Raw genomic sequence first — 12,507 nt, forward strand, 5'->3', positions numbered from 1 at the left:
TGATTGGCTCATGCCTATCTACCCAGCCACCCTTCCCTCACTCCCACCAGTCACGTATTTTATACTCTGGCAATATTGAATTACTTGTACTTCCTCATGACACCCTTACTGCAAAATCAGATATTTACTGAGCATGTACTCTGTGCTAGACACTTCGTATTTGTAAGCCTTTGTATATACAGTACTGTTTACTTTGCTTGGAATGCTTTGTGTTTATTAGAGTAGAGCTTGCTGCTGTAACAAACAAGTTATAAAATATCAGTGGATGAACACAATAGAAGATTATTTCTTAGCCATGTAGCAGTTCAGCATGGCAAGCAGGCTTCCATCCAGGGTTTTTCTGTTTTGAAGTTCTGCCAGCCTCTCAGCTTCAGAGTCATTCACTTGCAGAGCTGGCAACTGGGAAAGAGAAGGAAGAAAAGGCACACCTACTCCTTAATCTAGCCCAGAAATGATCCATATCACTTCTGATCACATTCCACTAATGAGAACTGGTCACCTGGCCCTGCCTAGATGTATGGAGGATTGGAAGTTGGTTGGGCCACTTCCCATAAAAATGTCATACAGAGGAAGGATGGTGAACCAGCCATCTCCTGCCCTTCCTAGATTTGTCCACTTGGCAAAGACTTATTCACTCTTCAAACCTCAGTCCAAGTGCAACCTCCTTTGTGAAGCCTTCCCTGACCTATGTAGGCAGATTTAGGTCCTCCTTTTCTTGTCCCACTGCACTTTGCACATTTCTCCGTTATGACATTTGTCACATTGTACTGCGTGGTTTGCATGCCAGTCTACTCAACTGGACTATGATTCTTGAGGGCATGAATCTTATCTCTTCATTTTTATATTCTGAAAGTTTAGCACAGTGGCTGGTAAATAGTAGTTTTACAGTGATATCGAATGAATAAATTAATATTATGAATGAATGAAAGGCTCAATGAATGATTATCCTAACGAAAAGAAGCTGGTTTGTACAGAGGAACAAAGACTTTAGTTAAAAGAAAAAAATAGGTGATTCAAGGTAATCCATGGTTAAAAAAAAAAAAGCTGCCCATACAAATGTTAGAATTATAATGAATAATTTTGCATTATTATTGATTTAGAATTAGTCTCTCCCATAAGTTCCATGAGGGTAGGGACCTTATGTCTATTATTTTTTGCTCTGACTCTAGCACCTAGCACACTGTCTGGCACATAGTAGTTACTCAAGAAATATTTTGGAATGAATGGACGGGTAAAGAAATGAATAAATACATGAATGAAGATTGCACCTTTAACCCCATGAGCCATATAATAAGTGCATGACTGGGATTATAAGAGGAAAGCATAGGTGGACCAGTGAAAAGTTACCACCATAACTAGAAAAACAGCACAGAGTACACATCAGGACCTTTCCACCGTTACCTTGCACAGCCTATGTGATCGTCCTCTTTGTATGAGAAGATGAGCAAACATTATTTCAAGAAGCTAAAATCTCAATGGGAATGCTAGCCTGGGAGTAAATGAAGACAAATGGTATTTCTGAAATGGCTGAGCAACGAAATAGGCTTTGTAAATTGGTTAATGAGAGAAATAGGAAGAAAGAGTACAGGCAATAACGGAGTCATGACAACTGTGAAAAACACATTGATTAAGAAAAGACAAAAATATTTTTTAATGTTTTTTGAAGAGGTATTGCAATGGACTGAATTTTATGTCCCCCTTGAATTCATAAGTTACAATCTAACCCCCAATGCGATGGTATTAGGAGGTGGGGCCTTTTGGTAATGATTAGGTCATGAGGGCAGAGCCCCCAGGAATGGGATTAGCTCCCCTATAAAAGGGACCTCAGAGAGTTACCTTGCCTCTTCTACCATGTGCAGACATAGCAAGAAGGTGCTGTCTATGAAATAGAAAGCAGTTCTCATGAGATACTGAATCTGCCAGTGCCTTGATCTTGGACTTCCCGGCCTCCAGAACTGTGAGAAATAAATTCATGTTGTGTATAAGCCACACTGTTTATGGTATTTTGTTACAGCAGCCAGAATGGGCTAAGATAGATATGAAGACAGTTCTTTACATGTTTATAACACATTTTTTCTCCTCATGGTTCCCAAGTGACAAAGTTTGGTTCAGATATTCCGCATGGCTTTGAATGGATTACTTGCCAGACTTTGTAATGGGAACCACCTGATGAGAAGGGTAAAGTTTGAGTGCATGAGAAACTGACAGTCAGCATCTCTGCATGGGCTTGGTCAAGATATCTCAAAACTCTGGAAAGTCCTATGTATGTACAAGTGAATTCCAGTTTAGACTAATTTGTGGTGATAATGAGGTTGATGCTGATGTTGACAGATGAACTTTTTCCGGAAACCAACCGAGACACTAATGGTAGATCTACGCATTAAATGAACTGAAAATAGGATCGTATATTTATTTTGCACACCCTTGATGATTCACAAGAACAGGACTATCTCCCTGCCCTGAGAAACTCTGTGTCTCCCGTTGTGGCGGAAGCTACTATGAGCTGGGCACACAGCTACACTATACTTCCTAGCCTCTCTTGAAGTTGGGCAGGGTCATCAACTGAGTTTTGGTCAATGGAATGTGGATGAAAGTAATGGCTGCCAGTTCTGGTCTGGCCCATAAAAAGCCTTCTGTGCAGTTTTCCACAGGCTCTCTTCCCCCTTGCTGAATGGAAGGGACTCTGAGAACCTCAAGGGAGACAGAGCTACAGATTGGAAGAGCCTTGATTACTGCATAGAATTGATCGCCACGTTCCACGCACCTTCCCCCACCCCACCAGTCCATATTGGACTGTGACAAGAACAATACATTTTTATTGGATCAAACCATTGAGATTTGAGGTCATTTGTTAGAACAATTAGTCTATCCGGACTAATACAATCCTATTTCCCAACTTTCCTCTTGGTCACAAGTTGGAAAGGAGGCTAGGGCAGATTTCTGGAGTGCATAGCTTCAGAGGATCAAGACCAAGGTCAACATTCAGTGAATACTGCAGTTAGCAGGATTCTGGAGTGAAATTTAATGCCTTAAAATTTCCCCCAGAACAGAAGCCATGCATGCTAGCTAGCCTCTGCTCACTTAACCATCCCCTCTGGACATTTTTATAATATTGGGAAAATAATGAATAACCATCTCCAAATTAGTTCTCATATGAACATCCAAGACAGGCTACTCAATTTAATATGTTTAGGGTCTAGTCAAATAATACTACATTTAAACCTGTCTTGATTTTGCTTGTTTTGTGCTAAACATGATGATTAAGAAGAAGGAAAAAAAATTAAATTGGTAAGCAACTTTGTATTTGGAGGAATATTTTTTAAATTATTATAAAATATTGTGGTTGAGCCCAGTACTAATAGAGAGTTATGGGGGACTCAAACGTTGTGGCAAGAATGAGGTCTTTGAGTGCTTGCCTGAAGATGTTATTGGGAAGCTATTGTTTACTTACCAGACTTTGAAAATTAAATTTTTCTTTAAGTAGCCTCCGGGTGTTAAGGGCCATAAATAAAGATGTGCTGATTGAAAACATTTTTGAAAACAACTTGTTACTGCCTTCAAAATAATAAGAAATAAATTTAGCCTAACACAAAATATTCCAAGTTCATCTGGCCTGCCCAATAGAACACCAGGCTTAAAAGCTGGATTCTACAGGTCATCCTTCCAAAGATTCTCCACCAAATGAAATTTAGCAGGAACCTAGAACTAGGGCTCTAGAAAGCACTAGATAGCTTCTGGCTGTTAGCTGTAAACCTAGGCCTATTGATGGATATCACATAGAAATCAAGCAGAGGAACAGGTAGGCTTAAGGAAATGTTGCCAAGGCATTAGTTCCATTAGTTCCCATGGGAAACTGGGAACTGAGTCGGGGAACATACTCTCTCTCTCAAGATTGGGTCCCTTTATCAATACAAAGGATGTGGGACTTCCTTGTACACCCCCAAGTCACAGCCCTTAGACTTTCACAGAAGTTCTTAAGGGAGACTAGTGTGGCCATGTAGAGCTACGTGATACGAGTGCTTTGCTGTCTCTTCTCTCAATGATAAGATCCATTTTTTTCCCCCAAAAGCTATGTGCTTTGAAAGATTTTTACCTAACAAATAAATTACACTTGTAAAGAAAATACATTAAATATTTGTTATGTACTAGGTATTGTATTCATGAGTGTGTTACCCACATTATCTAGAATCCTCACAGTAGCCTGCACAATAGAAATTATTAGCCCATTTTACAGATGAGTAAACTGAGGTTCAGAGATGCTATGTAAATTGCCCAAGTCTTACTGTTACAAATTAAATTCTGACTGGCCTCACTTGCACACCCATATTCTTTCCAGTATACTCTCTTTATCCTATAAACAACACACACAACCAATAAGAACTTCTTTTTTACTGAGATACAGTCTTCACAATGAGTTGGTATGGCATGATCTCCCCCCTCTCCAGTCCCCCATTCTCCCCAAAAAAAGGAAGAAACTTTATTGTTTTACTCAACCTGTTCAGGCTTTACTGTGGGTAAAAAAGTATCTTCCAAACTTTTTGAAGTACTAGGCATAGTTCAAGTAATTCCATTACTATCCTTAGAGAACTCTTGAGAGCCTGGACTAGAAACTGGAGCTAGCAATTCAAAACAAATGGAAGTTGGGCAAAGAATAATTCAGAACATAGATCCAGGCACAGCTCCTCCTCCTCTGAGATTCTTTCACTCTTTTGATTCTACTGAGTGTTCAGTGACATACCATGGGCTGATGCAAAGCAGGAGATCTTTCTGGAAATTTTGTAGTGGGAATAGGGGGGAGTCATCAAAGTGTGGAAGCCTAGGCTACTGAGTGGCAAAAGAAGGGAGGGAGAAGGACAAGGGAAGAGGCAGAAGAAGAAGAAAGGAAGAGAGAAGAAAAGAAAGAGAAAAAAAAAGTTTGGACGACCTTTACACTGTTTGGCTTTGTGTGTTAGTCCGTTTGTGTTGCTATAAGAGAAATACCTGAGACTGGGTAATATACAAAAAACAGAGGATTATTTGGTTTACGATTCTGGGACAGCTGCATCTGGCACAGGCCTCAGGCTGCTTCTACTCATGGTAGAAAGTGGCAGGCAGCCAGTGGGTACAAGCAGATCACATGGCGAGAGGAAGCAAGAGAGAGGAAACAAGAGAGAGAGAGAAGGTGCCAGGGTCTTTTTAAGCAACGAGCTCTGGTGGGAACTAATAGAGCGAGAACTGACTCATTTATCCCTCCTCCCCCAGGGAGAGCATTAATCCATTCAAGAGGGACCCGCCCCCATGACTCAATCAATTTCCAACACTGCCACATTGGGGATCAGATTTCCACATGAGTTTTGGAGGGGACAACACATCCAAACTCTATCACCTTGTAAGCGACTGTAGGGTCTTTGTCACCAAACACACAGTAACCCTCAATGGAGGTGACAGGCATGAATGGCTGAGTCCCCTGGGAGTGCTATTGTTGAAAAATTATTTCTTCAAAGGGATTTTTGCCACCTCCCCTACCCGACTGGTAACTTTGAAGCCAGTATCTTTTTTTTTGTTTTGGGTGGCTGGTTCGTACAGAGGATCCTAACCCTTGACCTTGGTGTTACAACACCACCCTCTAACCAACTGAGCTAACTGGCTAGCCCTGAAGCCAGAATCTTGAAAAATAACAGAATGAATGGAGAAAATATGTATTACTAATTCCAGTTGCAAAATAAAAATTGTTTAGTTAGTCTAGTATCCTAAGGTTAAATTCTGCTCCACTATGCAGAAAATTCACAGTTTCCCTAGCTGAAAAACAAATTAAGAAAAACAAAAGCAAACATAAAAAACAAGTAATGATAACTAAAAAAAAAAAAAAAAAAAAAAAAAAAAAAAAAAAAAAAAAAAAAAACCCTTCTGGGGATCCAGAAATATAGAGCAAAGTTTAACTGAGATGGGTCTTTAATTGCTTTAGAACAAAGCTTTATTTAGAGAGTTAACTCATTTTCCTTAGAAACCTAAATTGTTAGTTTTAATAATGAAGTTCTTCAACTCAGTTGCTTATATTTTTCACTGGATCAGTTATTCAGTTTACAGTAGCTAAAACACAAGAGGTAAATATCAAACAAAAAACAGATACATACTTTTTCCTTATTTAAAATGTACATGGTACTCAAGAAACATCTAAAGATCTGTTTATTCTGCATCCAAAATAAATGCCTTTTCTTAATTTTTTATTCTGGAACTTAAAGTAATTTGTCAGGGGTAGGGGAAGAAGTGGAGAGTAGAGGAGGAGTTATTTAAATTGCCATAAAAGATTCTTCTGTATCTGAATTCCCAAAGTGTTCTGTCTTTAGTAAGTGTTAGCAAAAAGATCTATTTGTCTACAGTTAAATTCTGGCTAATGACCAATTTCAGAGTAACTTCTTCCTGGGCACAGAGCAAAAATAGTGTCTGCTAGACCTCACATTCCAGAAATCTCTGCCCTGATTGATCACCCTCCGAGATAAACTTGAACTCCTGTGTCTACTCCATAAAGAAGAAAAAGCCTCAGTGTTTATCCTCTTATCCTTTACACAGGATAAAGACTGGATCCTGGGTGCCAGGCAACTCCTCAGAGCCCCTTTTATCTGAACATTTAAAGTAGGGATAAGTATTTTTAAAAAGTACGAGTAGTCAAGTTCTCATTTTTAAAAACCAATTTTTTAACAGGCTGTCATCACCTTAACCCAGTGATCAGTAATAGGCTCATCAATATTGGGACAACCAGACATTATGTACAGCCTAATGGAATACAGTAGGAAGTACACAGCATTATCTATGAAGCATTCCTACCAAAACGTTTAACTGACTCTTATCAAGCCTTTAGATCTAACTTCCGGTTTACAGGAAATACAGAAAAGAGAAGAACAAGTTTAATAACACCACAAGGAAGCAACCAGACAAATATAGAAGGTAGGACAATAAGCTCAGAATCATCAGAAGGTCAATGTCATGAAAACAAACTGAATGTGCGTGTGGAGAGAGGAGGCAGTTCCAGATGAAGATCCCTAAAAAATATAATAACCAAATGAAATATGTGGATCTTGTTTGAATTAACCAGAATTAAAAGACATTTTGTGGAGGTGGAAAATGGGGAGTTATTCTTAATGGGTATAGAGTTTTTATTTGGGATATTGATAAAATTCTGGAAATAATGGTGATGGTTGCACAACACTGTGAATGTACTTAACGTCACTAAACTGTACACTTAAAAATGGATAAAATGGTAAATTTTATATTATGTGTATTTTACCACAATTAAAAAAAGACAAGTAGGGAAATTTTTAATGTGCATGAATATTTCATGCTATTGAAAAACTATGTGAATCTTAATGTAATAGAATGTGATAATGAAATTGTGTTCACCTAACAAAAATGTGCTTATTTTTTAGAGATGAATGTTGAAGTATTTAGGGGTGAAATATATTTCTATAACTTACTTCAGAAAAAAAAAAAAGAATTAGGAAAGGTGAAAAATATATGGCAAAGTTTTAGCAATTGTTTGATCTAGATGACAGATACTGGGTATCCATTATACTGTAATGTCTCCTGTTGTGAATGTTCTAGAATGATGCAAGGGAGAGGGGAATCATGGACAAGCCCCTCTCTGTACAATCCAAGTGATTGGTCTAAAACCACAGTGCAGGAAGTCTGTAAGAGAATCATTGCTCTTAGCTACAACCGGCTCCCCCAAGACCCCCACATTCTCCCTTGAGGTTTGAGCTGCTTTATCGCACTAAAAGGCCAGACTTGCATTTCTGGGAGCTAAAACATAGAGGGAAAGCAACTGTTTTCATCGAAGGCACCCTGTAGATCATTTTCCTTTTACAAATCAATGTGCCAGAAAGCAAGTCACTAAGGTGGTGTCTCTTCTAGATGGTGATGAAGTTCATCTGCAAAGCACTTCATTTATACCAGCAATTGTAACCTTGCTATAAAACACAAATCGCTTTAATAATTCTGCAATTTCCTTCTGGGTTAAAAATCTTACTTGGAGATCTTGAAATGTTGCAGCTTCCTCTAATGGGTCTTTGATCTGCAAGGAACTGTGAAGCATTCTTATTCACTGAAGCATTCCACTCAGGTTTGGTTTGACCCTATCTTCTCCACTCCTTGCATCTCTTTACCTCTGCTAGGAATCTTCCTGACAATAGAGCGTCTCAGGAGAAGAACATCTACCCTTCTTTCTACCCTCTCCTTCCTATTCTGCAAGAGGAGACAATACTATCTGATTGCAGACATAGGGCCACATTTACAGCAAGTAGGGTCATTGGGCGTTAAAGGATCACACACTTGAGTGTAACTTTCTCTCTGGTGTTGTCCTTTCTAATTTCTTGATGTTGAGATAGTAAACTAAGTACCCAAGACTTTTTCCTCATATGGGAGGAGATCTTCCCTCCCCTTCCCTAGCCTCTCCTCTCCTTCCTTCTTATGGTTGGCCTCAGTGTTAAAAGGGCATTTCTCTGACATGAAATGAAGTTCATCCAGATGGTGAACTTCACCATAGTGAACTTTTGGTTCTCACCTATTCTCCCAAATACTCTTGGTTGCTCTCTTATCTTCACACTCTGTGGAGGGTGGCAAAATTGCAAGATTCAGGTTTGGGCTTAAGGTGAGAAAAAATGCTCCACAAATCTCCAATCTTGGCTATGAGGTCTAGACCAGCTTACCAGAGAGCTCCACATTTACATTTTAGGCACAACCTAAATTTTGGTATGTTTTGCTTTCATTTTCACTCATCTTAAAGTATTTTCTAATTCCCCTTGTAACTTCTTTGACTTGTTGGTTATTTAGGAGTGTATTGTTTAACTCCACATGTTTATGAATTTATCAAATTTCCTCATCACATTGATTCTGATTTCATTTCATTTTGATTAGAAGTTATGCTTTGTATGATTTCAAATCTTTTAAATTTACTGAGGCTTGTTCTATAACCTAGATTATAGTCTATCCAATAGTCCATATCTACTTGAGAAGAATGTATATTCTGCTGTTGCTGGTTGGAGCATTTTATAGATGTCTGTTAGGTCTAGTTGGTTTATAGTGTTGTTACATACCCAACAATACATTGTTATAATTATTATGTAATATGATTTTATATCTTTTGAAGAAGATGAGATCCTATCAGGATAATTAGCATATCCATCACCTTAAATATTTGATCATTGCACACTGTACATATGTACCCAAATATAACATTGTGCCCCATAAATATATACAATTATCATACGTCAATTAAGAAAAAATAAATTTAAAAAAACAAAGAAGATGTGAAAAGAAAGCAAGTATATACAGAGTTTATGTTAAACTTCTCATTTACCATTCTGGATCTCTTTATTTGTTCCTGTGGATTCAAGTTACCATCTCATGTCATTTTTTAATCTAATACAGTTTTTCTCCCATCCACCACCTTTATGCTGTCATTTGTCAAATACATTTTATGCAATTGCTTTTTAAATAATTTAAGAGAAAAAAGAAGAAGAAATATGCATTTATACTGTCTTTTATAATTACATAATTAAATTTACCAGTGCTATTTGTTCTTTTATGTGGATTGCAATTACCTGCTGGGTCACTTGCATTCTGCCGGAAGAGCTTGGTTTTTGTAAGCTTGGTAAGCTAGAAATGAATTCTCCCAGATTTTGTTTCCCTTGGAATGCCCTTATTTTACCTTCAGTTTTGAGAGATAGTTTTACTGGATATAATATTCTTAATTGACAGGCTCTTTTTCATTTTTTTTTTCTTTCAGCATTTAAATATGCCACCCCACTGCCTTCTGGCATCCATTGTTTCAAGTGAGAAGTCAGATGTTAGTCTTATTTGGGTTTCCATGTACAGGATGAATTTTATTTTGTTTTGCTTTGTTTATCCTTGCAGCTGTCAAGATTTACTCTTTATCTTTCTCTTTCAGCATTTTTACTCTGATGTGTCTGGGTGTGGACCTCATTGTGTTTATTGTACTTGAAGTTAGCTGAACTTCTTGGATGTGCAGATTAATGTGTTTAATAAAATTTCAGAAGTTTCCAGCCATTAGTTCTTCAAATACTTTTTCTGCATCCCCCACTCTCCCTCTCTTGCCTCTCTTCTGGTACTCCCATTATGCATATGTTGATATGCTTAATAGTATCTCACAATTCTCTGAGGCTCTATTCATATTTCTTCATTCTTCTTTCTCTGTGCTCTCAAGACTGAAAAATCTCTACCTATCTTTAAATTTGCTTATTCTTTCTTTTGCCAGTTCAAATCTACCACTGAGCCCCTCTAGTAAATTTTTCTTTTCAGTAGTTATTGCAGTTTTCAACTCCAGAATTTCCATTAGGTTCTTTTTTCATTATTTAAAAAAAAATAATTTCTATCTTTTTATTGATAATCTCTATCTAATGAGACATTGTAATCAAACCTTTCTTCTTTAAGCATGGTTTCCTTTAGTTCTTTGAACATACTTATAATAACTGCTTTGAAGTCTTTATCTGCTAAGTCTGATATCTGGGCCCTCTCATAGACAGTTTTCATTGACTGCTTTTTCCCACCTGTGTATGGATCACATTACACTTCCTGCATCTTTGTATGTCTCACAATTTCTGTTGTTGTTGGAAAATAGACATTTTAGATAATATATATTGCAGCAATGCTGAATACTGATTCTTCCAAACCAGGGCTTATTGTTGTTGTTTATTTCTTTGGTGACTGGGCTAGATTATTTTAGTAAAGTCTATTTCCCTGCATTATGAAAACTTTCATGTTGCTCCTCAGAAGGTCCAGGCTTGGTCATATGCACAATCACTCTGGGATGACAATAATTTTGGCAAAGCTCTCTTTGTCTTAATCCCTGCTCTCTCTGTTAAGTTGTCTGCCTCTGTTTGTATGACCCTTATCTGTTAGGCTCCACTAGTTGTCAGCCAATCAGTATATTGTTTTCAACAATGCTCTGGAGCATAAATTGCTCCACAGTCTGATCCAATTAAATTAAAGCACTTTTGCAGGGGTAGCTTTTCAGGCCAGTCTTTGAGGTTTGTTGTGACCTCAGGGTTGTGGGCTCTCCTTAGCTGTCTTTTTCCTTAGTTCTCTTTATAGCCAGCCTACAGTTTAGCTTGTTGCTCTCATAGAGCTACCAGCTTTCTCTTATTTACTTATCACCAAACTCTGATTGTTTTCAAGAACTCCTTTCAGCTTTCTCCTCCCCATACTCTGTTCTGAGGAGAGCTTCAGAGCTCTGTTATTACCATTTGCTTCTTTCCTTGAGCAAAACATCTGAGACTATGCTCTGGAACTGGGGACAGGGACAGTGATCCACTTCTCTTGGAGTGATACCCCCACTTTATGAGCAGAATACTGGGTAGGGGCAGTAGACTCTGGTTTTCTTGGCTTGATTCTCCCTTTGTGGAACCTCTGCCTTGCATGCAAGCTGGGGTGAGGACAATTGGGGCCCCAGTTTTATCAGCCTCCTGCACCTGGGGGAGAGGTTTTACTCTACAAGTGGGAGCTTGAAATAGAAATGGAGCCCCCCACCTCTTGGCTGCATTTGCCTGGAATTTAGCCATGCGACGTGGAGCTAGTGGGAATGGGAAATGCTGGTGGCCTGCTCCTTCCAGGGTGATACTGTAGTCTTTGACTGGTAGCTGGGAGGAAAGGGAGACCTGTCTTCTTGGCCACACCCACTCAGGTTGGAGCTTCCACCACATTGACTTAGTTGGGGTGGAGGCAGGGAGGGAGGGAACAGTTTGTGGCTCTGATGCCACAGACTCCCACTGTTCTTATCAAGATTTAGTAGATTTTTCTGAATGTTTCTTCATTTGTTCTATGCCCTTAGGACAATTTCCAGAGACTTTAAATGTTTTTTTTTGTTTGTTTGTTTTGTCTTTTTTGTGACCAGTAAGGGGATCACAACCCTTGGTGTGGTGTCGCCCGCACCCCGCTCAGCCAGTGAGCGCACCAGCCATCCCTATATAGGATCCGAACCCGCGGCGGGAGCGCTGCTGCACACCCAAGTTCCGCACTCTCCCGAGTGCGCCAGGGGGCCGGCCCTAAATAGTTGTTTTAAGAATCATTTTCACATTATGATTGCTTTCTTGGAAGAGGATCTGTGGAGCTCCTCATACTACATTCTGGAAATATCTACTAATAGGATCTTAATAGCACTAAACATTTTCTTGACTGCTAACAACATTTTTCTGAGCTTCTATACAAGCTTTGAGTTCTGATGGAAAATTAGTGCAATATGAAGACTAAATTAGAGGTGAATTTGGAGATAAATGTGCTGATAGATTACCCCTGCCCAAATGAATACTTTATTGGCAGGCTCTGAGAACCGTCTCTCCTGTACATTCCAACCACAAAGTACCGCAGTTATTGATCAAAATAAACCACTAGACCAGGTATCAGGATACATAGGTACTAATTCTTAGCTCTATCCCTGGTTTTCTGGGTGACACTAAGTAAGCCAGTCAACCTCCTCTGAGCTCCAGTTCCCAAGATTAGTAATGTTGTGTTAAAGTA

At 38.8% G+C, this 12,507-nt stretch overlaps 1 protein-coding gene across 9 annotated transcripts in view; it reads right to left on the bottom strand.

Moving 5' to 3' along the window:
- MKLN1 (muskelin 1) overlaps nt 1-12,507 on the bottom strand; it is a 335,447-nt gene that overhangs the window by 220,069 nt on the left and 102,871 nt on the right. The gene's annotated exons all lie outside the window — the stretch shown is intronic.

Source organism: Cynocephalus volans, chromosome 6, assembly GCF_027409185.1.
Source record: "Cynocephalus volans isolate mCynVol1 chromosome 6, mCynVol1.pri, whole genome shotgun sequence".
Classification (NCBI taxonomy): Eukaryota; Metazoa; Chordata; class Mammalia; order Dermoptera; family Cynocephalidae; genus Cynocephalus; species Cynocephalus volans.